Source organism: Micromys minutus, assembly GCF_963924665.1.
Source record: "Micromys minutus genome assembly, chromosome: 14".
NCBI classification, from domain to species: domain Eukaryota; kingdom Metazoa; phylum Chordata; class Mammalia; order Rodentia; family Muridae; genus Micromys; species Micromys minutus.
This window is the reverse complement of record NC_137983.1, coordinates 46150301-46176649: the sequence shown is the minus strand read 5'-3', so window position 1 is coordinate 46176649 and position 26349 is coordinate 46150301. Positions and strand designations below refer to the sequence as shown.

The 26349-nt window shown below is 43.0% G+C and overlaps 1 protein-coding gene across 4 annotated transcripts in view; it reads left to right on the top strand.

The window, feature by feature from the left end:
* The window catches only part of SLC20A2 (solute carrier family 20 member 2), an 82832-nt gene that overhangs the window by 12551 nt on the left and 43932 nt on the right, over positions 1-26349 (top strand). Inside the window, exon 1 of one of the 4 annotated variants that reach the window (XM_080929018.1) lies at positions 15836-16035. The exons of 2 other annotated variants lie outside the window; for them this stretch is intronic. The gene's annotated coding sequence lies outside the window, so the exon portion shown is untranslated. Of the gene's footprint in view, positions 1-15835; positions 16036-17760; positions 17867-26349 lie in introns of those variants that run through there. One more of the 4 variants, XM_080929021.1, reaches the window with a different exon arrangement.

Sequence of the window (26349 nt, the reverse complement as noted above, 5' to 3'; positions counted from 1 at the left end):
AGACCCTGAATTCTTTTCAGACACTTCACTCTCTGATTTTGGATTCCATTGTAGGGGAGTTTGGGTCATAGCTGATAGTTACGTCATATTCTTTGACTTACTTTGTCATGTTTTGCTCTTCTGTTGAAATGAACTTGCTTTCAGCTTTGACTTCCCCTTCCAGATCCACATGGCTGCCTTGCTCTGAGTCTTCCAGGTGGGTTATCTGCATGAAGTTCAACCTCGGGGACTTGTGAAAATTAGAGTTGATCGTAAAGTAAAATCCCTGAGGTGGTTCGTACTAGGCAGGAACAGAACTTAAAGAATGAAAAGACGTTTCATTAGGATGGATGAAAGGCTAGTTCATCAGTGGCTGTCTACCAACAGAAGGTCTAGGAATCCAGTACTGTGCATCAGAATCCTGGTGAAGTGGGCTCTACTGCCAGTGAGAACCAGCCAGCACACCAAGAGCAAGCTTCCTACTTGCATGCCCTTTATGTAGGCCACCAGCAGAAAGTGTGGCCTAGTTTAGAGGTGGCTCTTCCCATTTCAAATGATTAAATTAAGAAAGAAATCTGCTGGGTGGTGGTGTCATACACCTTTAACCCCAGCACTGGGGAGGTAGAGACAAGTAAACCTGAGTGTGAGACCAGTAAAGTAAAATCACTGGGTTCCAGGACAGTGCTACACAGAGAAAATCCTGTCTCACTCTCCCACCACACCCGAGAAAAAAGATAAGAGAGAAATCCGTCACAGGCATATCCACTTGATGGGGTTTTAGTTAACTCCAGATATAGTAAGCTGACAACCAAAAAATACCCATCACATGTCGACTCCTTGTCACCTCGACACACAATCATATCTCCTTAGGGCATCCCTCATTTCCAAATGAAAACAATAACCAGGCCATAATTACACCTAACATAATATAGCTATCCCATGTACAATCACAAGCATTATATATTTAACCAGGTCATAATTATGCCTAGCATGATAGAACCCTCATACAACCACAAATGCATTATAAATTTTAAATTAGGCAGCTATATCCCTTGAGGGACATTCTTTTAGTATCTCAAACTTAAGTATGATAACCACTTATACTCTCTTAGTTGATGTCACATTGCATAAAAAGGAAAGAAAACACAAATATCTGTGCCAGTGTGTCCTTAGCAAAATATGACAGGTACTTATGTCAACTGTAACCCTTGTTTCTGTAACGGTCGTGTAGCTTTAGCTGGTATTTATAACTGTCTTCCTCTACTACCCATTCTGTATTTGATCCACCCTCAGCAAGCACTTACGTAGGTCTAGGGTTCTTTTCCTGGAGAAGTGACTCATACCTTCATTCCTGAAGGGTCTGTACCCTTTGTCATCCTGCCCGGATTAGGATGTGGTAGTTTCCTGTTGACTAATCACAGGAGTGGTAACACCAAAAGACTGCACTAAAGGATCTCCTGCACTCCAGATGTAATCTTTCTTAACCTCCATTGTAAGCAGCAATCTAATCTCCCTGGCAGTCTGGATCAGCCACTCCTCCTAACTCTGTTATTCCTTTCTTAACCTATGATCTTAAGGGCATCAGAAGCCCACAGTGGCCCGGCTGGGATGGGGGGGGGGGGGGGGCGTCTGAGCTTCCAGCTCAGTGGAATGTGTGTTGTGTGACTCCAGGCAGGAACATTCCCCTTTTTGGAACCAAATCTTCTAGGCCAGCAGAATTTAAGGTCATGGAAACAGGAAGCAAACTGTGCTTAATGGATCACTAGAGGTGACAGTCCCTGTATCTATGGACCATGGCTATGGGAGAAACCTTACCATATATTAGAACCATGCTCCCAGCCCTCCAGGCTGCTGCCAACTGGAGCTGTGACTGTGTCCTTAAACAGCCATTACATCTTTCTGTTAGGCCACCTGCTTCTGGATAGGATACAAGCACATGTTAAGACCAGTGGATTCCATGATCATGGGCCCACTGTCACACTTCTCTGGCTGTGAACTGAGTTACTTGGTTGTGGATACAGCATTTTGTAAGTCCACGGTAGTCTTGGAGAAACATATGTTCAGGAAAGGCAAAACCACAACCAGAATAACTGTCTAGTAAGGTCTAAGCCTGCCACTAGGTCACTGGCAGGTCACCCCCCAGGAGTGATGGGGCTCAATGTTGGTCTCTGCTGTTAGCAGATCTGGCACTCACCAACAACTATAGCCAAGTGGCAATCCATGTTGTCCAGCCCTACCATCATGGCCCACTGGGCAATGACAGAAATGGCCAAGAAAGAGACACACGGTCCACAGAACAGTTCATCCTGTCTACTTAATTATTGAACTTTCCTCTGCTGGTCACTCTTCGAAGATCATTTACTTGGGACACAGGTATTCACACCCTTTGCCGTTTGCAGAAATCCACCACACTCTTCTTCCCCAGATGTCTTTCTCATTCCACACCCAACCTCTTCTTCAGAACAAAATGCATGCTCATGTGTACTGCATACCTACTGTGAAGGTTTCCCTTCACTCGTGTTTTTCAGGGTTGTCCCAGAAACAGGTTGTAATGCTGGAGCTGCCCACTTCTGGGTGGTGTCTGTATAACATGCAGAACCATTGGTAAAGCGAGCCCAAGTCTTCTCTTCCAGTCATAAGATACACCCCCACGAGGCTGTAGTTTCATGCTTAGCAGCAGATGACATTGTAAGAGGAATAGAAGCATATACATTTAAACAACTTTTAAAAAAAGATTTTATTTATCAGACATACCACAAAAGGGCATTAGATCCTACTACAGATGGTTGTGAGCCATCATGTGGTTGCTGAGAATTGAACTCAGATCCTCTAGAAGAGCAGTCAGTGAGTGCTCTTAACCTCTGAGCCACCTCTCCAGCCCAGACAACTTCTTCATGTAACTTGATTGTGCCTTCAGGACCTGCTTGGGCCCAACTATGTATATACCATTTCCATTTGATAATGGACTGCTACTGTGTACACAGAACTTGATTTGGTGGGTCAGAGAACACTTAGCTCATAATGGGCAGCTCAGGTCACATGATAACCTGGTGGCCTATTGTCAAACATTTAGTTTCCTCTGAAGCCCAAGAGCAGTCTCTCAAGGAGAATAATTGTCTGCAGACAATGGCAGAGCCTTGCTGCAAAATCCCTTGCTGTGATTTGCCTATGGGGCCTGCCAGAGGCTCCAAACAGTATTGCTCTCTGCTGCTGACACCTCAGGATCATTGAGTTTGCTGGGTCATATGGTCCAAGTGTTAGAGCAGCTTGCACAGCACCTGGAACTTGTTGAAGAGCCATCTCCTGTTCCTGGATCCACTTAAACCTAACAGCTTTCCAAGTCACTTGGTATATAGGCTGGAGTAACACCCAAGTAAAAAATGTGCTGTCTCCACAATCTAGATGGGCCCACTAAACATTGAGCTTCTTTCTTGGTTGTGGGAGGGGTCAACTGCAATAACTTATCTTTCACATTAAAAGGAGTATCTTTGCATAGTTCACACCAACTAAGAATTTTATGAGGATAGCTTGAATTTTGATTGTATTTATTTCCCAACCTCTGGCTTACAAGTTACCTGCTAACATATGTGTTACCAACAAGTCCAGAGGGGATGCTGTCTCCTGCAACTTGGTCCAATCAGTAAAATATCATCAATATGGTGAACCAATGTGTTATTTTGTGGAAGAGACAGATGATCAAGATCCCTTCGAACTAAATTAGGACAGAGTGCTAGAGACCTGATATATCCTTATATGTTTCTCTAGGAGTGCCATTGATATCAAAAAGTATATGAGTCAGGGTTCTCTAGAGGAGTAACCTAGAGAGAGAGAGAGAGAGAGAGAGAGAGAGAGAGAGAGAGAGAGAGAGAATAACTCCCATGTATTTTATGTCTATCTACCTACCTATCTATCTATCTATCTATCTATCTATCTATCTATCAGAATAGCTTGTAGGTTAAAAAGATCTGGATTAAAGGTGTATCTTACCACTTCAAAATATCCAGATTAAACGTTGTTCTCCCCACTTCAAATGATTTAATTACGAAAACCCTCATAGGTGTACCTAGCAGCTTGGATTTTAGTTAATTCTAGGTGTAGTCTAGTTGACCACTAAGAACAGCCATCGTATGGTTCCATCATGACTAGACTCAGTGCCAACAGCACCAAGGGTGAGTGGCACACTGAGTACAAGGGTAACCAGATGGAGCAAAAACCTGCTCACACTTTGAATTGTATGAATCTGCTGGGGACTTAGACTGTCAAGGGCTGTGGTCAGAATTTCTGGTCTCAGTTGACCCATGGGGACACTGGAGTATAACATGTTGGCCCTGCAGGAGCCAGAGTCAGAGCCTGGTACCAAGATACTCTCTGGATCCGCTGGAGACTGCCACTGATTTGTGTGTTGACTGTGTATCCGGGCCTTTGGTGAGGGTATTTCCAGACTTCAGAGCTCTCTGGTCAGTCTTCATGGTCTTTTGTTTGTACAGTCATAACGCCTGCAAATAAGGACATGTGGACTTTTTTTCCTTGTGTCTTACTGCGTCAGCTAAGACTAGACGGAATAGAACTGAAGAAAGTGGCCACCATTTGTGTCTCTCACGTTAGTGGAAATTCTTTGAGTTGTGTCTTCTGTCGTGTGGTATTGATGTGGAGCCTTACTCTGCTGAGATGAGTTCTTCCTATTTCTTGTGTCCTCAAGGGTTTTTGTCAAAAAGTAGCCTTGTCACATCTATTAAGATGACCATGTGATTTCTGTTCTTGAGTCCACTTATCAGATGTATTATTTACTGAGTCGCTTATATTAAACCATCCCTGTACCTCTAGAATAAAGCCAGTTTGATGGTGGTGAAGTTGGCAAGCATTTTATTGATTTGGGGGGGGGGTAATGATGGTGGTAGTGGTTTCTCTCTCTCTCTCTCTCTCTCTCTCTTTCTCTCTCTCTCTCTCTCTCTCTCTCTCTCTCTCTCTGTGTGTGTGTGTGTGTAATGATGGTGGTAGTGGTTTCTCTCTCTCTCTCTCTCTCTCTCTCTCTCTGTGTGTGTGTGTGTGTGTGGTAGGTATGTTCATCAGAAAGATTGTTCTATAATTTTATTATTGGTCTTTTATCTGGCTTTGATATCAGGGTAATAAATATTAGCTTCATAAGAGGAGTTTGGTATCATTCTTCCCTTTCTGTTTTATAGAACTGTTTTAAGTTCTATAGACATTTAGAGATACTCATGTTAATTCATCTCAAAAGGCATCACTTCAGACAAGGGACTAATAACCTAGAATTTACAGTGAATTACAGAAATTGAATACCTTGTGAATAAAACCACTAATCAACAAGTAGACAGTTGTATTGAAATAGGCAGTTTTCAAAAGCCCAAAGTGCAAATGGCTGATAACTGTTTTGAAGGTGTGTGTTATTTCTAGTCACCGGGGAAAGGCAAAATTATAACTACTTCAAGCCTACCTTACCCCACTCTAAGTGGCTGTCATCAAGAAATCTGCCATGGGTGTCAGAGAGGACAGGAAGAGAAAGGATCCTTATTCATGGTTGCAGGGGTGCAGCTTAATACAGCTACTGCGGACTTCAGTTTGGGGATTTCCTCAAAAATTTAAAATAGAACTACTGTGGCCCCAGCTATTTCCCTCCAGGGCATGAGCCCGGAGATCTCCATTTCCTGCCATAGAGATATTTGGACCTCTGTGGTGGTTGCTACAGTCACCGTCGCAAACCACTGGGATCAGCCTACTTGGAAATGAAGTGTTGGTGTGTGTATGTGTGATGCTCAGTTCTAAGGAAGGAGGTTTAAAAGTTTGTAGTAAAATGGATAGACTTACACTTTCTAACACTGAGGCCAAACTCTCTCAGTAGTAGGTTTCTCTGGCTTTTCAAAGGCTTTCAGTGTTAGCTGTCCCTTGCCATATTCCTTCCTTTCCCTTCCCCCATCCCTCCCTATGTTTCTACGTCCACTTTTCTGCTCCATGATATTATATTTTAGTTTCCTTTCTTGATAAATCCTCTGCCCCTCACCCCTGCATGCCTTGACTAGGCACCGCACCTCTGTGGCTGTTTGGATCGCAGCACAACTGGAAACAGAACCGCTAACATCCTCAGAGAAAGAAAAGTGTGTATTGTCCTACTGGGTCTGGATTACCTCTCTCAGGATGATTGTTTCCAATGCCATCTTATTTACTTGCAAACTTAATAATCTCACTTTCTTAGCAGCTGAATAATATTCTGTTGTGTAGATGTGCCACCTTTTCATTATCTGTTTATCTTTTGAACAAACATATCCAGTTTGGGGCAGTTATGATTAGAGTATGAGAGTATGTCTGCCTGAGGATGTTCCTTTGGGCATGCCCCTGACTTAGTCAGGGTTCTGTTGCTTCGGAAAGACACCGTGACATGGCAGCTCATTACAAAAGAAGCATTTAATGGGGTCTGGCTTACTGTTTGAGAGTCTTAGTCCATTGTCATCATGGTGGGAAGCATGCTGGCATGAAGGCAGGTGTTAGAGCAGCATCAGACACCTTTACACCCTGATCCACAGACTGGGAAGAGGGTGGGGGTGGGACAGGGTGAGAGAGACAAGGAGAGGAAGAGAGAGAGCTCAAGCCTAGGCCTGGGCTTTTAAAACCTCAAAGCCAATCCGAAATGACACTTTCCTCCAACAAAGCCCCACCTACCTCAACAAAGCCACACCTTGTAATCTGTAATCTTTTAAACCAGTTCCTCTCCCTGTGGAACTGTTCGAGCCTATGGGGGCTCCTCTTTTCAAACCACTACAAAGCCCAAGAGCTATAGCTGCATCTTGAGGCAGATCAAGTCTCAGTTTTGAATGGAAACTCCACACTGATTTTCCTAATGACCAGACCAGTTTACACTCCCACCAGCAAGTGTTCCCCTTTCAGTGTGTCCTCACCTGCGCCTCCTCTGTCCTTGGTTTTATTAATCTTGACCATTCTGACTGGGGTTAAATAAAATATCAGAGTAGTTTAATTTAATCCCCTGATGGCTTAGGATTTCTACCATTGTGTTTAAACTTTTGAAAACTCAGTTTAGTTCAGTACCCCCATTTTTAATTGGGTGTTTTCTTGATTTTTTTTTCTAGGTACAAATACTCGTATGAGATAGGTAATTGTTAAAGATATTTCCACATTCTGTAGCCTGCTGTGATCGTTGCCTGAATCTTGGTGTCCCTTGCTATTCAGAAGGCTTTGAGCTTTGTGAAGTCACATTATTAACTGGCAGCCTTAGTGTGCCAAATGAGTGCAGGCCTTTCCCCAACGTCTTCAGGGTTGTATGTTAAGGCCTTTGGGCCATTTGGAATTGAGTTTCATGCACAGTGATAGATACTGTGGGGCTCCATACGATGGAGTGGCAGTAAGGGAGAGGTACACAGGCTCACCGTGAGTGCTGCTGTGGCACACGCTTAACCGGATAACAAGCCCGTCCTTTCACGTGTGGCTCTGCAATGCTACACTCGGGGTGCCTGTTAACCCCCCCCCCCCACAACTGTTCCCAGAACACACTGTCTCTGCCTCAGCCTTTACCTGCACTAATAGCTCTTCAGAACAACCTTTTCCTCTATCTGGGCATTTCTCATACCTGCTCCACACTGTGGAGAGAGTTGCATCCCTTCCTTCGGCTCTGTATTAATACTCATTTCCCTGGTGGACATATGAGTGAGAAAATGTCTGAGTGTGTGTGTGAGTAAATGCAGCCCTGAGTTGATTAAGAAATGTAGCAGGCTTGTAGTCTTCTGTTGTTTTCCATACTTCTGCTAAAAGGGAAGACCAGGGCCCATAAGATGACTCAGTGGGCGAGAGTGCTAGCCCCTTGCCAGCCTCATGACCCCAGTTTGATCTCTAGAACCAGCTCTTTATTGTCCTCTGACCACACACACATGCACAGGCATATACATGCAAATTAATAATAATAATAATAATAATAATAATAATAATAATAATAATAAAGTTTCAAGTAGGAAGGATCAAAATATATAAAGTTTAGTATCTGTGACTAAAAGAACAAAGACAATGTCCTGAGGATTGTTTAGAAGCATAGTCACACTTCCTGAGGCTCTCCAGAGGGTTTTAAGTGTGATCAGCACTACCAGCTGTTTCCTTGGCTCAGCAGATTGTTCCAATTTAGTTACTGAGATAGCCAAATATAGAGTCTGTAGATGTGTGTTGGGAATTTTGATCTCATCCCTGGCCTTTGTGTTGTGGCTATTGTCTAACCCTTGGCTATTTCTAATACCTCTTTTCTATGTATTCTAAAGAATAGTAACTTACATGTGATTTTTTTTTCCCTTTCGTTCTTTTTTCAGAACCCATGATCAGTTAAATTTGATTCTGAGAGAAACTGCCTTCTTTTGTAGATCATTTCGGAGAGACTGTTGGATATTGATGTGGGTTGTCTGCAGCTGTTATGTTCCCATCATCTCAATTCTTTGCATTGAACGCTAACCACTACAGAACGCTTATGAGAGGCGATATCAGTTCAGAACTGACACAACAGTGACTTCTACTCTGATATGATCTTCACACCCACACTCTGAGGGGCTCTTCAACAAGTATCTCTACTTGTTGCCTTCTAAGTAGCTGCTTATTCTCTTAATAGTCATGAACAAGAAGAACGGAATTTTTCCTTTAAAAAATGATCTATTATTTTATGCATGAGTGCACTGTGGCTGTCTTCAGACACACCAGAAGAGGGCATCAGATCCCATTACAGATGGCTGTGAGCCACCATGTGGTAGTTGGGAACTGAACTCAGGACCTCTGGAAGAGCAATCAGTCGTGCTCTTAACCACTGAGCCATCTCTCCAGCGCCATGAATTTTTCTTTTCTAAATATCAAAATAATGGTTGGACTTTATGAGTGCTATTCTTATATTTCTGTCTATCTTTTGAACCCAGATGGTTTTTAGCTTTAAAGGAATCTGGCTTTTTAAAGTGCTGCTTTTTCTCAATACAATTTATATGAAAGGTTCTCAACTGAGGAGAGATCAGAAAGGATAATTTTCAGTCATTGTCAAAGAGCTTTTGTATGACAGAATCAAAGAACTGGGAAATATGTCCACTTCTGACAATTTGAAGAATGTGATGTCAAAGAGAAATAGAAACCAACTCTTGCAATGAAAACAGTAAGGTCTAAAATAGATAATTGTCTATTATTTTGTAGTGTACAGCAACCCAGTCTGTCCCTGGACTTTGTCTGCTCTCCTTGAGAGCCAGTGCTTGTTAGAGAACCCATTTCTGTGTTTATGAGAACAACCTTCTGGATTATTATAATCATTGAGTTATTATAGTTCTTAGAGCTAAGTTGCTTATCCTTCTGATTCTGGGTTTTTATTGCTTTGTTTTTTGTCTCTTGTTGCTTTAAGGAGTGAGTAGTCCTCAGGGTACTTTTGAAATGAAGTCCATTATTTCTAAGGAAACCCTCATGTACTTCCCCATGATTTCAAGTTAGTTCTACACTGCCTTCCCTAAACTTCTCAGGTCATCGGGTTGGAAACAGATCATATCTGATCACAATAAAAAGAAAGAGAAAATTAGAAATTAAATGCTTAGCCAGGCGTGGTGGTAACGCCCTTAATCCCAGCATTCAAGAGGCAGAGGAAGGTGGAGCTCTGTGGGTTCCAGGACAGCCAGAGCTACGTAGAGAGGACGGGAAAAAGGATGTTCCCAAAAACAAACAACTAAACCTTGGGAAATCAGGTGTTCGCCGCCTGGTTCTTAGGTTTTCCTGTAATGTGATGAGGTAAACTGAGAAATGGGCACATGATTCGCAATCTAGCACAACTCATTAATTCCATTGTTATCCAGCAGAAAATAGGCCGTGAGGTTTGATTGGTGAGCAGTAAAGTTTATTTTTCAGTGTTTCTGAAAAAGGAGTTTCTAAGCAAGTAAGTGGCACAGACATGATTACAAGAAAATAATATTTATTTGGTCACAGTGGGGCAGGGCGGGTCCAAGGGCTGTTAGCAGATTCTTAGAAAAACTTGGTAACCATATTTAGTTTATTCATCTTCTATACAGAGACTGGATCAAGTAATAAAAGTACATTTAAAATTATTTTCAAGGCAGGAGAATAAAAGTATTTTCAAGGCTGGGGTTGTAGTGCATTGCCAGGTACTTTACTAGCATGCATGATGTCGTGTGTTCAATTTCCTACACACACACACACACACACACACACAGTAATTTTAGTTAGAAGTTATAACTATTTAAAGTAAAATAAGCTTGAAACTATAAGCCTTTGTTAGTCTACTTTTTGAATCACTGTGATTTTTAAATCTAATCTGACTTTGCTTCTGATTCTCAATTTTTTGTTTTACATTTGCTTAAACAACAATAAATTTTAAAAATAAAGATTGCCCGCAACAAGCCTGTGTTGCTTTTCCATTCATTCATGCTCCTTCCTTTGAAGCCGGTGGTCATGCTGTGTGTGTGTAGCAGTGTTGGGCACAGCGACTTGGAATACCAGCTACAGAGCTGTTGCCTGAGAGAAAGGAGCCTTGTCTGAGACTAGAGCAGGCACAGCCTCCCTTCTCGGAACTGAAGGAGCTGGTGGTGAGAAACAGGACCACATGTTTGAGCCTTGAACTCCAGTTTAAGCAGTACCTATGAGTGCAAGGCAGAGGAGAAGAGGGAAATGGTAAAATGCATTCAACACCTTCGACTCTGTGGTCGTATTCTGGTAAAACTGTATCAGGATGAGGCTGGAGAGAAGGCTCAGTGGCTGAGAACACTTGCTTTATCAGGGGACCCAGGTTTCCTCCCCAGCACTGTTACCTGGAGGCTTACAACTGTATCTGATTCCAGTTCCAGGGGATTTAATGCACTACCTGACCTCTGTGGACTCCTGCACAGATGGGAGACACATACCAACAGTCACACATACATGCACACAGGTATACACACACATACACATAAAATAAATACTTAAAAATTTGTATCCATGTTTATCTCTGTCTGTGTATGACTGGGGACATGACTCCGTGGTAAGAACTTTGCCTATCATGTGTAAGAACCTGGATTCACACCCAGATTTTACACACACACACACACACACACACACACACACACTGAGAGAGAGAGAGAGAGAGAGAGAGAGAGAGAGAGAGAGAGAGAGAGAGAGAGAGAGAGAGAGGAGAGTAGAATGTATCCATCTGTCTATAGTCCTGCCTCATCTGTCTCCTCTCCATCTCATGGTGCATGTGCAAGCATGTATTTGAGAAAATGCTTAGACCAGGCACTCTTCTGCACACAGAGAGCTCATTCCACCTTCTTAATCACACTGTAGGCGTCTCTAATTATGACCGTCATTTAGAGATGACGAGACTGAGGCACTCATTGTCGACCCCATCCTCTCATTGGCTACTTCATGGCGTAGATTTGGAGAGCTCAGGTCAGATAATACTAGTCGGCGGAGCCATCATTACTGCCTCTTTGTTACCTCGTTGCTTCTAGCTTCTGTATGTTCCTACTTTGCTGCTGTAACGTTGAATCTGCTTGCAGAAGCCTCAGTTCAAATGCCATGCCCTCCAAAATGCCTTCTCTAGTTACCATACCTGGAAGCTTCTTTTCTTACATCCCTATAAGTGAACTCTTTCCCTTTTGGATGCTTACTTTTTCATAAGGTAAAAGTTTATGTACCTGCCCTGACTCAGACTGCACAGCTCTTAAAGGCAAAGCTGTCATAAGCATCTTGCTGTTCATACCCCTCTTGAATTTGCCTGGAAGTTTCAAAGTAGCAAGAGTCAATGGCTTAAAAATATTAAGTGTGTGACTATTAATAATATAAAGTTCTTAACTGAATCCTAGTATGCTTTCAAAAATTAATCTATATATGAGATATTTTATTGTTTACATATATGAAATTCTCAAGGAATAGGAAAAAATTTAAATATGAAAAATACAGGTACCATAATGAAAATATTTTCACAGCATATAGTTTTTGTAGGGAAAGTGGGGATCAAAATAAAACTTTACATCAATTGCTATGAAAGTTTTAATAACGAGATGAAATGTCTCTTCAGACCGAACGGCTGCCTTCGGTCCCAAAAACCTGGTGCAAGTTACATCCAGGAATGACGATGAAGTAGTTGTTCTTCAGAGGGGTTTTTGTTAAAGCTGGCTGTCTAGAGTTTGCTAGTTATTTACATCTTTGTTTTTAACTGATAGAAAGTGAATACAAAAGAGAGGCTATTATTTAATCTTTTAGAGTTCTGTGTGTGTATAAGTAATACTCTTAACTTATTACTAAAATTTTCTATGGATAACTCCTTTGGAAGTAAGATGGAGGCACATTTGTTGGCTAATGTTTGCTGTATGATGAGACACCTGGCACTGTTGCCGGTGGCACGTACTTGTGATTGCACCACTTGGGAGGCTGAGACGCCAGGATTATGAGTTCGAGGCCAGCCTGGACTACAGAACAAAATTCCATCTCAGCAACAAGGCTCTAGGTACTGTGTGCTACTGTCCTATGGCCAAGCCAGAGCCAGCTTGGGAAGGGACTGCACAGTGGTGGCTAGAGTGAATGGGGACACTATGGCAACAGTCTACAGCTTGGTGTCCCTATGAATTCCTAGCCAGTTCCCCCAAATTCTCATCCCACCCAGCACTAGGCATGTTAGGTGATATGACAGAGGAAATTTAAAAAAGATTATTGCAGTAACACAGCTTTAAGAGCATTTGCACATCCAGGTTTCTTTGGAATGCTTAGCAGTCGTTTGAAATTCCTTTCAACTTTTCACAGTTTGAAGCTGTGAGCTTTGAAAGAGGATCTTTTGAACCTCACTCATTAAATACACAATTGATCCTCAGGTGCTACATCTCCATGACACAGTCCCCACAGCACAGCCATTTATTGAAAGCACTTTGGACTAGGGTAGAAGCCATCTCATCAACTGTCCTTTGATGTCAGCATTAGTGTCTCCATTTAACACAAGGAAGCAGACACACAGAAGCCAGCAAAGCCCCTGATGTCACATAGTCCATAGGCGCTACCTTACATCTAAGCCTACAGCTTCCAGCCAATAAATTTCTTCCCGAATGGGTTGGTACTATTTTTTTCTTAAGCATTCACCTTGTTAGGCTTTGAATGTTTTGTATAATCCTCTAAAAAACTGGAAACCATTGTGAACCCTGAAATTTCCCTGGTTTTACTGCTTCTGATATTTGGATCAACTATAAAGAGCTTAGAATCGAAACCTCGTTGCTGTATCTAGGTGCAGTTTTTAGATATTTTGGACTATTTCATCTCTCTCTTCACTGTCCATGGTTCTTTGAGGATTCTAAGATAAAATATGGAACGTTTGTTTATTCTGGATCCTAAATATTAACGCCATCAGAAAATCATCTTCATATAAAAACCAAGCTTTGTGTGCTTTTGGCTGTCTGTAACATCATAGGATTCTAAGATGAACTCCTTCACTCCCTAGGTTTTGGCTCTCATCCCTGTTCATTTGCCTAGTGCTAGGGCTGGAGCTCACCAGTGCCGCTCACAATATTGTAACCGAGTACATGCCAGAGAGAGGCCTTCCTATGGCTTATTAATCAGGTTTTAATCCTGATGTCTTCCTCTGTCCTCTGACTGTCTAGTTCCTTGGTTTGGCTTAGTTTTCCGTTTCTCTCAGTACTACCAGGCTAGCTCAGTGTTTTTTACTCTTTGGGGTCATGGACCCTTTTTGATGAAATTTTTTTTTTAAAAAAGATAGTATTCCAGAAAAATATGTAGTGAACACAAGCCATTTTGCTTGTTTTAGAGATTGAGGATGCAAAACTCTGGTCTTTGAATCCTTGAGGACAAATGTACCCTAAGGATCTCTACGAATATGTCCCAATACAAAATTGTAAACTTATTAAAAATATGAGATTTTTTTTAATGGAAAAATACAACTCGATTGCACGTTGTCCAGCATGAACTTTGTGGTATCAGGGGTTCGACACACCTATTCTAGACCTAAAAGAAAATTGGCCTTTTCATTTAACAAAGAGGAAGTGGCCAAGTGTTTGAAGTATGTTAGGGGTGCACTATTTTCTCTGTAGGTTTTGGTTTCTCCATTTTCAAGCAGGTGTGGCTGCTGTTGAATTAGACTCACACTTCATGTGTTTGACCTAAGAGGAACTAGAGAATGCTCAGGGTTTCTGGCTTCCAAGTAAACCTTACAGTGCGGTCGGGATCATCTGCGGCGCAAACCTGATACATAGCTTAGTTCAGCTTCTCTTGCTAGCTTAGAACAGAGGAAATGTTTTGCTAGAAGACCTTCCTACTGAACACAAGCATCTTGGGATAATAATAATTCTGTCAAAATTAGCCTCACAGCGTTCTCTTTTGGCATTAAGGATTCCAGAGTAAGCTTGCTGAAAATAATTGTATTAGAGTTTAGCCCTCTGATTAGCGTAACGTCCACTCTTTCATCGCAGGATGACAGTGCCCACCTCCAGGAACTTTGGTTGAGGCGTGGAGCACGAGCCAGCTGCTGTTACAGAGGTGTATGTGTACTCTCTGCAGAACGGAGGCTGGACATAGGGCAGCATGTCGGGTGTGCACCTCGCAGTCTTTATAAACAAGGTCAGCAGTTACCAGTTTCTGCCAGTGAGGGCTCAGCATTGGCATGTTTAGCATGCTTAGCACGGATGGGCTGTGCTTTTTAAGAGTCTGGTTGAGTTTTAATGATGTATATAGTAGAGCAATGGTTCTTAACCTGTGGGTCGGACCCCTGTAAAATGGCCATATATCAGATACCCTGCGTGTCAGATATTACATCACGATTCATAACAGTAGCACAATTATAGTTACCAAGTAGCAACGAAGTCGTTTTATGGTTGGAGGTCACCATGACATGGGGAACTGTATTAAGGACTAGCAGCATTAGGAAGGTTGAGAAACAGTGCTCTAGAGGGAGATGCTGAAGATCCTCAACCCAGACCTGGGCTTGGGGTGTTGACTACAATAAATCCCCTGAGGTCTAAGCTAACGTGACATGTTCTAAGTTAGGAAACAAGTCGTTCTGAAAAGATGTGTGGGATTTCAGGTATGCTGCTAATATGGAGTCATGCCAAAGAGGGCTTTGGAGAAAAATGGTGTAATCCAGTTGCTTTCCAGCCATTGGAAGTGGGGGTGACTGGAGGTTTGATTGATGAAGTATCTGCTCAGGGCAAAGTTTCCATCAGAACTGAAATGCCTGAAGCAAACCAGTCTGAGTCATCCACGTTAGGCGCCACAGTCTGTGCCTTTGTCCAACTGTTATACTAAGTGAGAGCCTTTGTGTTTTCAAACAGTGCATTGTGTTCTAGTCTTTTAAATATTGGCCATGTTCTTGGAGTCTTGAACTGCTTGCTTGGATTTCAATATGCTTTGAGAATGATCATTTGTTCCAGTAGAGGGCTTTCCGGCTGTAGCCAGCCACACAGTGAGATGCACTATAAAGCACATTTGGTAAGTTGGAGATGTTTGTTTTCAGTTGTGGGTTTTGCTTTTTAAGGGAACGTGTGTCCTCGCAGCACCTCCTTGGGAAGTACAGAAGCAGAAGGCTAGTGGGTAATCTCAGCAGATGTGCTGCGAAGAGCAGGCAGCACTGCAACCTTGTTGCCAGAGTTGTCGGATATGAATGTGAACATCAAGTGCTTGCCTGTTCTGGAGAAGTCGGCATACCTCTTCCTCTGTTGGCACTTGCAGGACCGATTTAAAGGGAGTTAGTGCTCTTCGACTGAATTCAGTAATCAGCGTAATGACGATGCTGTGCATTGTTTGGCAGGGCACACCCCTTGGCCGGGTTCCCATTAAAGAGGACACCAATGTTGTCCCAGTGAATAAATCCCAGCCCACATGATGCAAACCAGCGTGTTCCTGCCTGCTGCTCGGCGGTAGTTAATTTTAGCCAGCGTTTGTTCTACGAGTTGTAAAACTGTTCACCCAAGTAGAAGTTAGTAAGCTGAAATGTGACTTCTGGGCCTGTGTGATAGCTATCTATTTCAGACCAGATTATGTTTATGATCCTGAGAGCAGACATCTGAAGAATTGTGGTTCAGATTGCTTTTCCAACTACTTGTGAGTACTCTGGGAATTTTTAAGACTTTTCTTTGTTCTTTGTACCTTAACTCTTCCTAAAGTGACTATCACAGTAATTTTATCTGCCTTGGGAAAGCTGGTGTTGCTGCTACCACCGGGCTGTGTCAGACGGTGGCTCAGTGTTTGCCCCACATGTGCATGTGAGCACTTCAGCGAACTCAGCTCTTCCTGGAGAAAGTACTTGATTCTTAATTCTTATTTAAAACTGTAGAATAGCTCTTACTTTGAATGTTAAAATGTTAGATTAGTAGAAATGGTTACAGTGTGTCTCTAAAGTTTATTTTCGGTGGTAGTAACTGTTGGGGGAAACATGTTACAAGTTAATACCCTGTCATGTGGCTACACTGCAGAAACAAGAGCATATCAAGGGTTACATTGGGAAATGTGTACATGCATGGAAGTCTTTTAAAGGAAAAGCTCAGACTTAGAAAACAGACCTTTATTCTCCTAACGAAGATAACTTTATAAGGAAGGTTTCAGGGGGTGATTTAAAGGGTGCTGGCTGACTTCATTATTCACCGTATCTAAAGCTCTTCACTGCTTTTCAGTTTAGTCAGTCCCAACTTCTGTCCAGACTGAAGCAAATGGAAGACTGCAGTATTTCTTTACATTAAATACAAGTCACCTTGCTTAGTTTGAACTGTCTTTCCACGTGAAGTAGAATGACTTTAAGTCAAGCAACTTGTTTATATCAGAGCAGAAAGAAATTTCTTTATAGGTTAACATAAATTACACCCATTTTAGGAACGTTAATCTTTAATGAGATGCTTGTGCTCCCATGTTTCTGTCTAAGACGCAGGATTAGTATCGTGAATGCCTTGGCACCATTTTGCCAAACTGTGTGTAAAGGCTTCTTTGAGGCTATGTGTTGCCTGATTTTAAATACAAATGACATAAGGTGTCAACAATGAGAGGAAATTTTCAGTGGTGCATTCAGTAGGAAAAATATGTAAGAATTGAAAATAGAACTGAATTCCTAGGCTATTTTTAGAGAGAAACATTTATGAAGCTTAGCTTTCTGAGCAGAAGAGAAATCTGTAAGTATGACAGAGAAGTCGCGCATGCCATGTTGAGAAGGGATTCTGTTACAGCCAATGCTTCGTGATGTACATGTCCTCACAGGAGCTGCAGTTCTCGCCCTTACAGCTGCCCTTCCTCGGAAGCCCCTGGCGCCCCTGGGAAGTGTTTGTAATGGTGTACTGTGGCTGTGCTGGTTTTCAAGCTAAAATTAATTTGGCCATTGTAGTTTTTAATCCTGTCCCAAAGAAAAGCTGATTAGTATTTATCCACTTTTAATGTAACAGAAAGAGGTTTATCTGTTAGTGGGAAGCATGTGTTCTAGGGCAAATTGTTAAAATGCTCACACTTCCAGAGTGTGCACTGGTGATTTCTGTGCCGTGAGAGTGATGTAGGAGAGTGGAAGAGGGGGTCTTTGGCGTGAAAGTCCGTCAGTGCAGTACTGGCTCTCAGGGGATGGCAGGTTCCATGATTCTCTTCAGTACTTCTCTGTGCTTCATGAAGGGACACTTGTCAAAGACCCCTCATTAGTGGAAGCTCTGTTGGCTTGTTGTGCCTTAGAATGTACCAGATCACAGGGAGCTCAGCTGTGTGGTCACAGATGCGAGGTCACATGCTAAGAAACAAGGCCACCTCCAGACTGCAGGAAGAGCCCAGCTTTCACCATGTGCATGACTCCAGTCAGCCCTCTGGTCCTGTAGGAGCTGCTCTCACTGGCTGCCTGTCCTGACTGTTCTCCTTGCTTCTTCAGATCTTGTGCTCCAGAGGCTTTGACCTGACAGCTGCTGAGACAGTAGGTATCCTTTGATGCCTTTAATTACAGAGCATAACCTTCTGCTTTGAGGAGCCTAGCAGGAAGCCTTTTGTCTGGCTCACCTTTATGCATTGCCTGTCTATTTAGCTGGTTGGGTGGTTGGTTGGTTGGTCTGTGTGGGGCTGTGAACAGAATCTAAGACCTCAAATACTCACAAGCACCCAGCCTCTGAGTTACTTCTGCAGAGCCCATATGAAGGTTTGTCAGTGTGGATGCAGGCAGCTGTGTTCTGGAGCAGGTTGTCTTTGTTCAGTGATCACTTCCCTGGAATTTTCTCTTTGGAAAGGCAGTCTGGCAGAAAAAGCCTGTGCTGTACCTCGTTTCAACTGTGTTGCGTGAGGTGCGAGGAAAATGGGCCGAGCGAAGCCTTCTGTTGTGCCTGTGTTGACTACAGTCAATAGCTGACTGCTGGGGAGAATGCTGATGTTTCTGGGAACTACTGGGACTACTGTTGCTATTCAGCATGTGCTAAGCACCTCCACAGCACTCACAACACACAAAGAGAGCATAGTTCCTACTCGCAAAGGGCTCACATGCCAGACAGCAGCAGTGCCAAAAAAGGGGGGACCCTGACATGCAGTAAACAAGTTGGCAAAAAGACAACATGGAGGGGAGATGTGGGAGGTGAGAGCATGGGGCGTGTGGAGGGCACAGTGGAGTTCAGTTTATCTGGGCATTTGTAGCACGGCATTGGGAATGGATTTTGTGTCCTGGCTGCGTTGTCCTAGGCAGCAGCTGTGGATACATGGGGCAGCCCAGAGCCCACTCCCAGGCCTTGTCACCTTCCTCCCACAGAGGAGCCACTGTTGCTGGGTGGTAGCGGCAGGACCTACCTGAGAAGTAGAAAGCAGCCTTCTCTACTAAACTGTGTAGATAGACCTTGAGTTCTAGGTTACATTTTTTTCTTCTGAATGTCATCCTGCTCTGTCTTAAAACGACGGCTCATCTAATTTTTTAAGGCAGCGTCTTGAGTTTCTCAGAAGATAGCATTATGAAGGTCTGTGAAACATTGCCGCAGCTCAGAGTCAGAAGCACCTGACGCAGGAAAGCCACCCGCACAGGCGTGGATACAAACAGCTGATGAGTGTGCACAGGAATTGCTCTGAATCATTTGGTTCTTGATACCAGCTGTGGCAGCTCTCCGACCCAGCTCCTGGGTCTTGTTTATGGCTCTACATCTGAAAGAAACTTGGAGAGATTCAACAAAGAATCTCAAGAAAGGGGGGGTGTCAAATGTTAGGAATTATAGCTACAATAATAGGTTAGGAGACTTCTGTTATTTAGCCTGGAAGCCACCCCTGCATCCATCCCAAGGATAACTGTGGACAGATGGTATGTGCTCCCCTTTGAAATGTAAAGGGACAGCGATGGCCAAGGTGCAGCTGTGACCAATCAGCACTGCCTGGAGCCCACCAAGACCTGCTGATTCCAAATGGGAAGGCTGGAGTGGAAGGCTGTTTTAACAATCCTCTAAGGCATTTCTGGTGTCCACTGCATAGGGTATTAGGAAGAAAATTATCACAAGGGGGGGGGGACACAGATGCTGTAAACTATTAACCTTTCTTCCTAGAGTCATATAAACCTGGGTTTATATTTATTTGCAATGTTTTTAGTATTCTCTCCGAAGTCAGGAGATAAATGACCTCTCAAAGTCCTTCTAACTCTGCCTTGGCTCTGGATTTCTTTTGGTCACTTAATATTTAACCTGGAAAATACTGCATTGATTTATCTGGATTTGGTAATTAAGACAGTGGGGCTTTGGTTTCCGTGTGAGGGGTGGAACCCAGAGTCTCACAGCATATTAAAAGTACATATTCTACCACTGAAGCACATCCCTGCCTTGATAGTACTTTTAAAAAATGATTTTATTTTTATTCTCGTGTGTGTGTGTGTGTGTGTGTGTGTGTGTGTGTGTGTGTGTGTGTGTGTGTGAGGGTACGCCATGTGGGTGCTAGGAACAGAATCCAGGCCCTCTAGGAAAGCAAGTGTAGCTGCTAAGCCAGTTCTCCAGCTCCAGCAGCAGCAGTCTACAGTGAAGCTACACAGACACGAGGCGAGAGTGGTAACACGGGCTACCACACATCAGTGTTGCTAAATAGGTTCCCCCTTCCCAGTTGACGTCACCACAGCCACCTGAATGCTAGCCCATGGCCAGTGTCACAGATTGTTGACTAGATCATTCGCTGAGAGGTTGCTGTAGGCTAACGAGAGTAGTTTCCCAGCTTCTCACCTCCGTGGAACAGAGACATCGGTGGGTAGCGCGCCGTCGTCAGAAGTAGATGGCTGCATAGAAGACCTAAAGAGGATGTGAGCAAAGTGTGATACACCACGCCTCCCTTGGAGACTCGAGATAGGGACTTGTTTCAGCTGACACTCCCGTGTGTAGCACATTTCCCAGTGGTACACATAGGCAGCACTTGGAGTTGGATCATTTGTCCAGCATGTCCAGAGCCATCTAGGCTCTGCCCTCTTGGATTTCATGAGTTCTGCTGACTTGAGCAAGTAACAATTCATGCCTTGCCTGAGCCAGTTATTGTGTCCTAGAAGTCCCCATGCTGACCCCGGCCTTTTTAATAGCTCATGTAAAGGCATCTTAATTTAGTGATTTCTTTGCCCTTTCTTACAACCTCCTTTGCAGTTTTTGCTTGAGAGAACTGTCTCTGATTGAAAGCATAAATACCCTGGGTAGCCTTTAGTACAAAGCTTTTGTGGCTATAATGAGGAAAGAGCTTTGTGAGGGCATGATTTTTCAGTGTTGTTTTAAAAGTATCAGATGAGCAACACCCCTGTAGCCAAAAGAACACCCCCCCCCCCACCAGCCTGGGACTGATGGCCTGAGAATTTTAGCTCTAGAAAAAGGATAGGTAGAATCTTTGGCTTTTATAGATAGAATTAATTACATATTTTCAGACCATTAAAATGTCCTTAAAGTAAAAAGGACAGATACAGACACTTTAACTCAAACTCTCCTTTTCCTTTTCCCCTGTGGTGGGACATGGGGAGGTGGTGTTGATAGAATGGCTCTGGTGTAGGCTCTCATTGTATTTGGGAAAGCCTCAGGCATCAAGCTGCAAACGTTGTTTTGTTTAGTTTCTTTTGCCTCTGTCAGTTTCAAAATATGTGAAACCCTTGGAACACCGTGGTCACACACTAAGTGTCTCACCAATCCAGAAGTCATAAAGAACTGATTTCTAGCATCCTGCGTGAGTCTTACCAGTCTCCTTTAAACACAAAAAGTCTCAACTGCATACCCAGTAGGTTAAAAAAAAATCCAACTATATCATTAACTTCTTAATGATAGAACTCAAAGGGCTGTTATTGGAACGAGGGGCTCAGAGTACAGCATATGATTATGAAGTTTGTCTCCAGGTCCGATCCTGCCTCCCTCAAAACAAGGCTATTTTCATTCTTGCACAAAGAGGAGCTACTGAATAGTCATTCTTCTTTGGCATTGCTTTCTCGGAAAAATGAAGTTGTTTGAAAAACCAGTTCAAATCCAGTTAATGTGCCATTAAAAGTGACAGTGGTTTGGAATAATACACCTTGACTCCATAGAGTGTTTCTAAAGGACTTAGACTTGAACACGGAGGCTTGGGGGAGAAGCTTCTTACTTATTATTAGAAAGTGTAAGAGTCACGTATTAATTCAGTAAAATACTGCAAAAAAATATAAAGGGTATGCTATAATAATGCCCGGGAGTGTAAAACTGTATAGCATTTGAGATGGTGATATTCTATGTATAGTGACTAAAGTAGCAGGTTATAAAATACTGTTTTTATGACCCTATTCTTGTACAAGTGACTCCTAACAGTACCTGCCCAGACCCCCTGACTTTATTTTGCAGGTCATGTAAATTTGTCTTAACTTAGAGATATCTTTGACCTTTCTTTCATCCATCTTTACAGTTTTTTGTTTGAAGAAATTGTCTTGGGTAGAAAACACAAACTTTTGAGATTATCTGTTACACTTGTTTAGCTTTTAGTACAATCAAAGCTTTTCATAATTATAAGGGAAAAGGGCTCTGTGAGGGCAAGCTGTGTGTGTGTGTGTGGGGGGGTCCTGTCTGACTTGAACCTGTGCAGGTGCTGTGCATGCTACCACAGTCTGTGAATTCACATGGGTGTCGGTCCTGTTACACCTAAAGAACATTTCTATGTGCTCTCTACCACTTGTAAACAGCCATCTCTAGTCAACATTTTTAACTGGAAATACTTTTTCATTCAGTATAATCTGATCCACAGTTTCTCTTCCCTATGTCCTCCCAGATCCCACCTCCCATCCATCTTTGTAGAAAGCAAAGATTGTTTTAAAAGAAAGAAAAAGCACAAAAAAGACACTCACACAACAGGAAACAATAACATACAAGCAAAACTAGTAATGTATTTTTTTTTTTAATGTTAAAACAAAGCACTGAGCCGAAGAGGTGGCTCAGTGGTTAAGAGGACTGACTGCTCTTCCAGAGGTCCTGAGTTCAATTCCCAGCAACCACATGGTGGCTCACAACCATCTGTAATGGGATCAGATGCCCTCTTCTGGTGTGTCTGAAGACAGCAACAGCGTACTCATCTACATAAAATAAATAAATCTTTAAAAATAAAAAAAAAATAAACAACAAAGCACTGAGACAAAAATATCTCTTACAGATACCGTTGAGCTCTTCTTTGTAGTGGTGTATCAGCCATTTTCTTTGGGGCGTGGGTTTATATACCCAGTGAGACTCTGGAGAAAACTAATTTTTTCTTTGCTAGTGGTTTTCAGTTGGTTAAGGTTGGAAGGTCATTTCCCTTGGCTTGACCCCTGAGAAGAGGCTTACCCCACACAAATGGGCGTGTGGTCGTGACTGATCAAGTGTAGCCCTGTTACGTGTGCAGCTCTTGAGGTGGTTAGCTGCTGTGGGTCTCATGTCAACTCCAGTCCCCCCTTACACGGTCTGGCATGTCACATTCAGTAGCATTTGGAAAGCAAGAGAAAGAAGGTGGGACCCAGCATATTTTTAAACCAGTCAAAATAGTAGTTTGCTATTAAATTATCCATTTAAATTTGGCAGACACCATAGTTCAGGGCAAGGATTAAAGCAAAGAGTGGTGAGCCGTGTGCCGGGGACCTCAGGAAATACGCCAAGCAGCAGGGCTAAAGGGGCCGAGTAGCCAAGAGCCGTGTAGACACTCTTGTCAAAGTGTCGATCCTCACCAGGGCTTACCAACAGCCTCAGCATCTTCAGTACCACTTCCCCAGTCATCCTGATGCCCCTAGAAGCACTACCCCGAGGGCAGTTCCAGAACCCACCTGCCTCTGTAAACACAGCTATATGCACTACCCTATGGCCAAGGAATGGGTGTTTAAAATGTGGTAAGAGAATAATTTGCAAGTTTAGTAGCCCAAAGCAAAATAAGTAAAAATGGAAAGAAAGGAAGGGGAGAGAGAAGAGAACAAACATTTTGCCTCTTCAAGATGGACGACAGAGCAGCCAAGCATGCTTGGGAGCATTTGGAGGAGTTTTGTTTGTTTTTGCCTCGTTCTGAAGACTGATAAGTATAAGTAAGATCTATGGATGCAGTAAACATATGTATATTTAGGACTTCCAGCTGAGCCGGTCTAGTGCAAAGGTTTTTACAAAGTGTTTACTGTAGACCTGACCTGAAACTGTAGTGGCAAGTGGAACAGGGACAGAGAAGTCATGTTGAGTTCTGCAGGCTGGGCAGAGCTCGGGCTGAGAAGGGAGAGCATCCAGCTAAATGCCTTTCGGCCAGGTCGGGCCTGTCTGAGCCACCTCCTCTGCTGATTGCATTTCTTTGGATTTTCCTTGATCCTTGTGTCATAGCAATCTGCTAGACTTGCAGATAACATATAAACCTAGAGTTTTGCTTAAAGAAAAATGCTCCAGAGCCTGAGCTACAACGAAGCATGAGAGTCCGACTGTACTGTACTCACTGCTAAGCATCAGAATAATCTTTACGTTAGCTGTTGTATTCTGAAGAGGTAGGTACTGGTATAATGAGACAGGGTCTGTCATCTACCTCCCTGGGAATATTAAATACTCTGCTTCTGGGAATTCAGTAATGAACTGAATCTAATTCTTCGGAGCAGCACAGCTTCAAGCCTCTAAATACAGATGCGGACCACTTTTTCATCTTCATACAGAAAAGTCCCCTTTCTGCTATATATCTGTGCACTTTTATACAAGCAGATTTTTAGGAGTATTATCACAGAGTACACAGTAGTTCCATCTCCCCAAAGGACACCATTGTGTGGTCCTTCAGATTTGGGGTTTTTGTTTTTAGATTTATTTATTTCTACTTTATGTGTATCAGTATTTTGCTTGCATGTGTTTTTATGCACCACGTGTATGCGTGGTACCCACAAAGGCCAGACCTGGAGTTACAGACCCTTGTTAGCCACCACAGCTACATGGCACTGGAAGTGAAACGTGGGTCTTTGGAAACAGCAGTGGTGCTGTTGACCACTGAGCCAGCTCCCCAGCCTGTGCCGCCCTTGCTGTCAGGCCTTTCCTGCAGCCTGGATTCCCTAAGCCAAGCTTTGAGAGCCATCTGTAAGTCACATGTGCCTTGGTAAAGGGTAGATTAAAAGGTAAAACCCTTGAAGAGGGTAATGTTGTGTGACAAGAGTTCTGGGGAGACATCACACAGATATCTACTTAGATTCTCCAGATAAGGAGTCCACAACAGACCAAGGTCCAATTCTAAGACAGCTACATCATCAAAGCATGGGTGACAGCTCACAAAGCTGGGAACCTGGAACATACAGTGCAACCCTGCAGACAGCCCAACAGCTTAGAGTTTGTCCTTTCCAAGTGATTCAGATGGGTTAAGCCCCTTCCAGGCAGCTCAGCTGTTTTCTGCTTCTTGCAGCTAGCTGATCTGGTATTAGAGTCTTCTTTACACCTTGGCTTGTCTAAGAGTTGCCCTCAGCTGTCTTTACTGTTTATTCTGGGAGGAAAGGGCCTGATTAATCTGTTCAGTTTCATGAACTTCCTGGAGCTATTTTGAGTTATTTACCTTCCTGATAAAGAAGCTTCCCGTATGGGTGGAATGTTTCAGTCTCAGGAAGCAGCTACACAATAGCGAACAATATATACCTGTATTAGTTGCTTTTCCATTACTGGGATAAAACACCATGACCAAAGCAGCTTATAGAAGAAAATTTCTATTTAGGCTTATAATTCCAGTGCAGTAGGAGTCCATGACGGCAGAGCCAGGCACGATGGCTGGAGCTGGGAACTAAGGGCTCTCATCTTAAGCCATAGTAGAAAGCACTGGTAAAGACTCATACAACCCCACCCCTGGAGGCACACTTTCTCCAACAGAGCTAAACCTTGTAAGCTTAGCCAAAGAGTGCCACCAACAGGGGACCAAATCTTTCTGTTGGAGGATGGGGTTGGGCATTCGCGTTTAATCCACAATTTCAAATATTTAAGTATCCAGTATATATACATGTGTGTGTGTGTGTGTGTGTGTGTGTGTGTGTGTGTGTGTGTGTGTGTAATGGAAATATGAAACTGAAACCACAGGCAACATTATTAGGCTACATAAAAGCTAAAAATTTCTATGCATCAAAGGACACAGTAAAGAGACACCCTATAGAATGGAAGCGAATATTGCCAATCATGTATCTGATAATGAGGTTAGTGTTTAGAATATTTTTTAATACAATTTAACCATTAAAAGTAATAAAACAGCAAGTCACTTGACATCGAAATAGGTAAGACTGCTAGAGAACAGAATAGCAGTTTCTCAGAAATATGAAAACAGAGCTGTTAAGTGACCCAGCATTCACCCCTCGGCATAAGGAAGCCAGGTATCAAACATGCGTTTGTACACCCATTTTATAGCAGTGATGCTCACAATAGCCCAGAGGCGAAGTGGGAAAGTGTCCCTTGGTAGGTGACTAGATCAGTAAAGTAGAAGCAGGCCCACTTATTAAAGCACTTGCCTTGCAAATGTGACTTTCCTAAGTCAGAGCTCACATAAGAAGCCAGGTGTGGTAGCATATGTGTGATATCCCAGTGGAAGCACAGTGGGGGAGGGGCAGGTCCCTGGAGTCCGATGGCTGGCCAGCATAGCCTGCCTGGGAAAGTTCTAGAGCAAACAGAGGGAGATACTGTCTCAAAGTCAAGGTGGGCCATACCTGGGGAACAACACTTGGCATTATCCTCTTACACCCCCCCCCACATAGGTTTCTACACACACACACACACATGTGCTCCCACCCCCCCACACACACACACGTACATGTGCTCCCACACACACAGTAAAGGGGCAGAAAACACTTTAAATTTTTCAAAAATAACTAATGATAACTTAGAATAGTTTATCCTTTCACATTTTATGAAAAATGCTGACCTATACATCCAAGAAGCTTAACAAACTCCAATTTAGGTAACACAAAGAGGTCTACATCCAGACATATGGCTTCAGTCAGAAGACTGAAAAACAAAAGAGAAA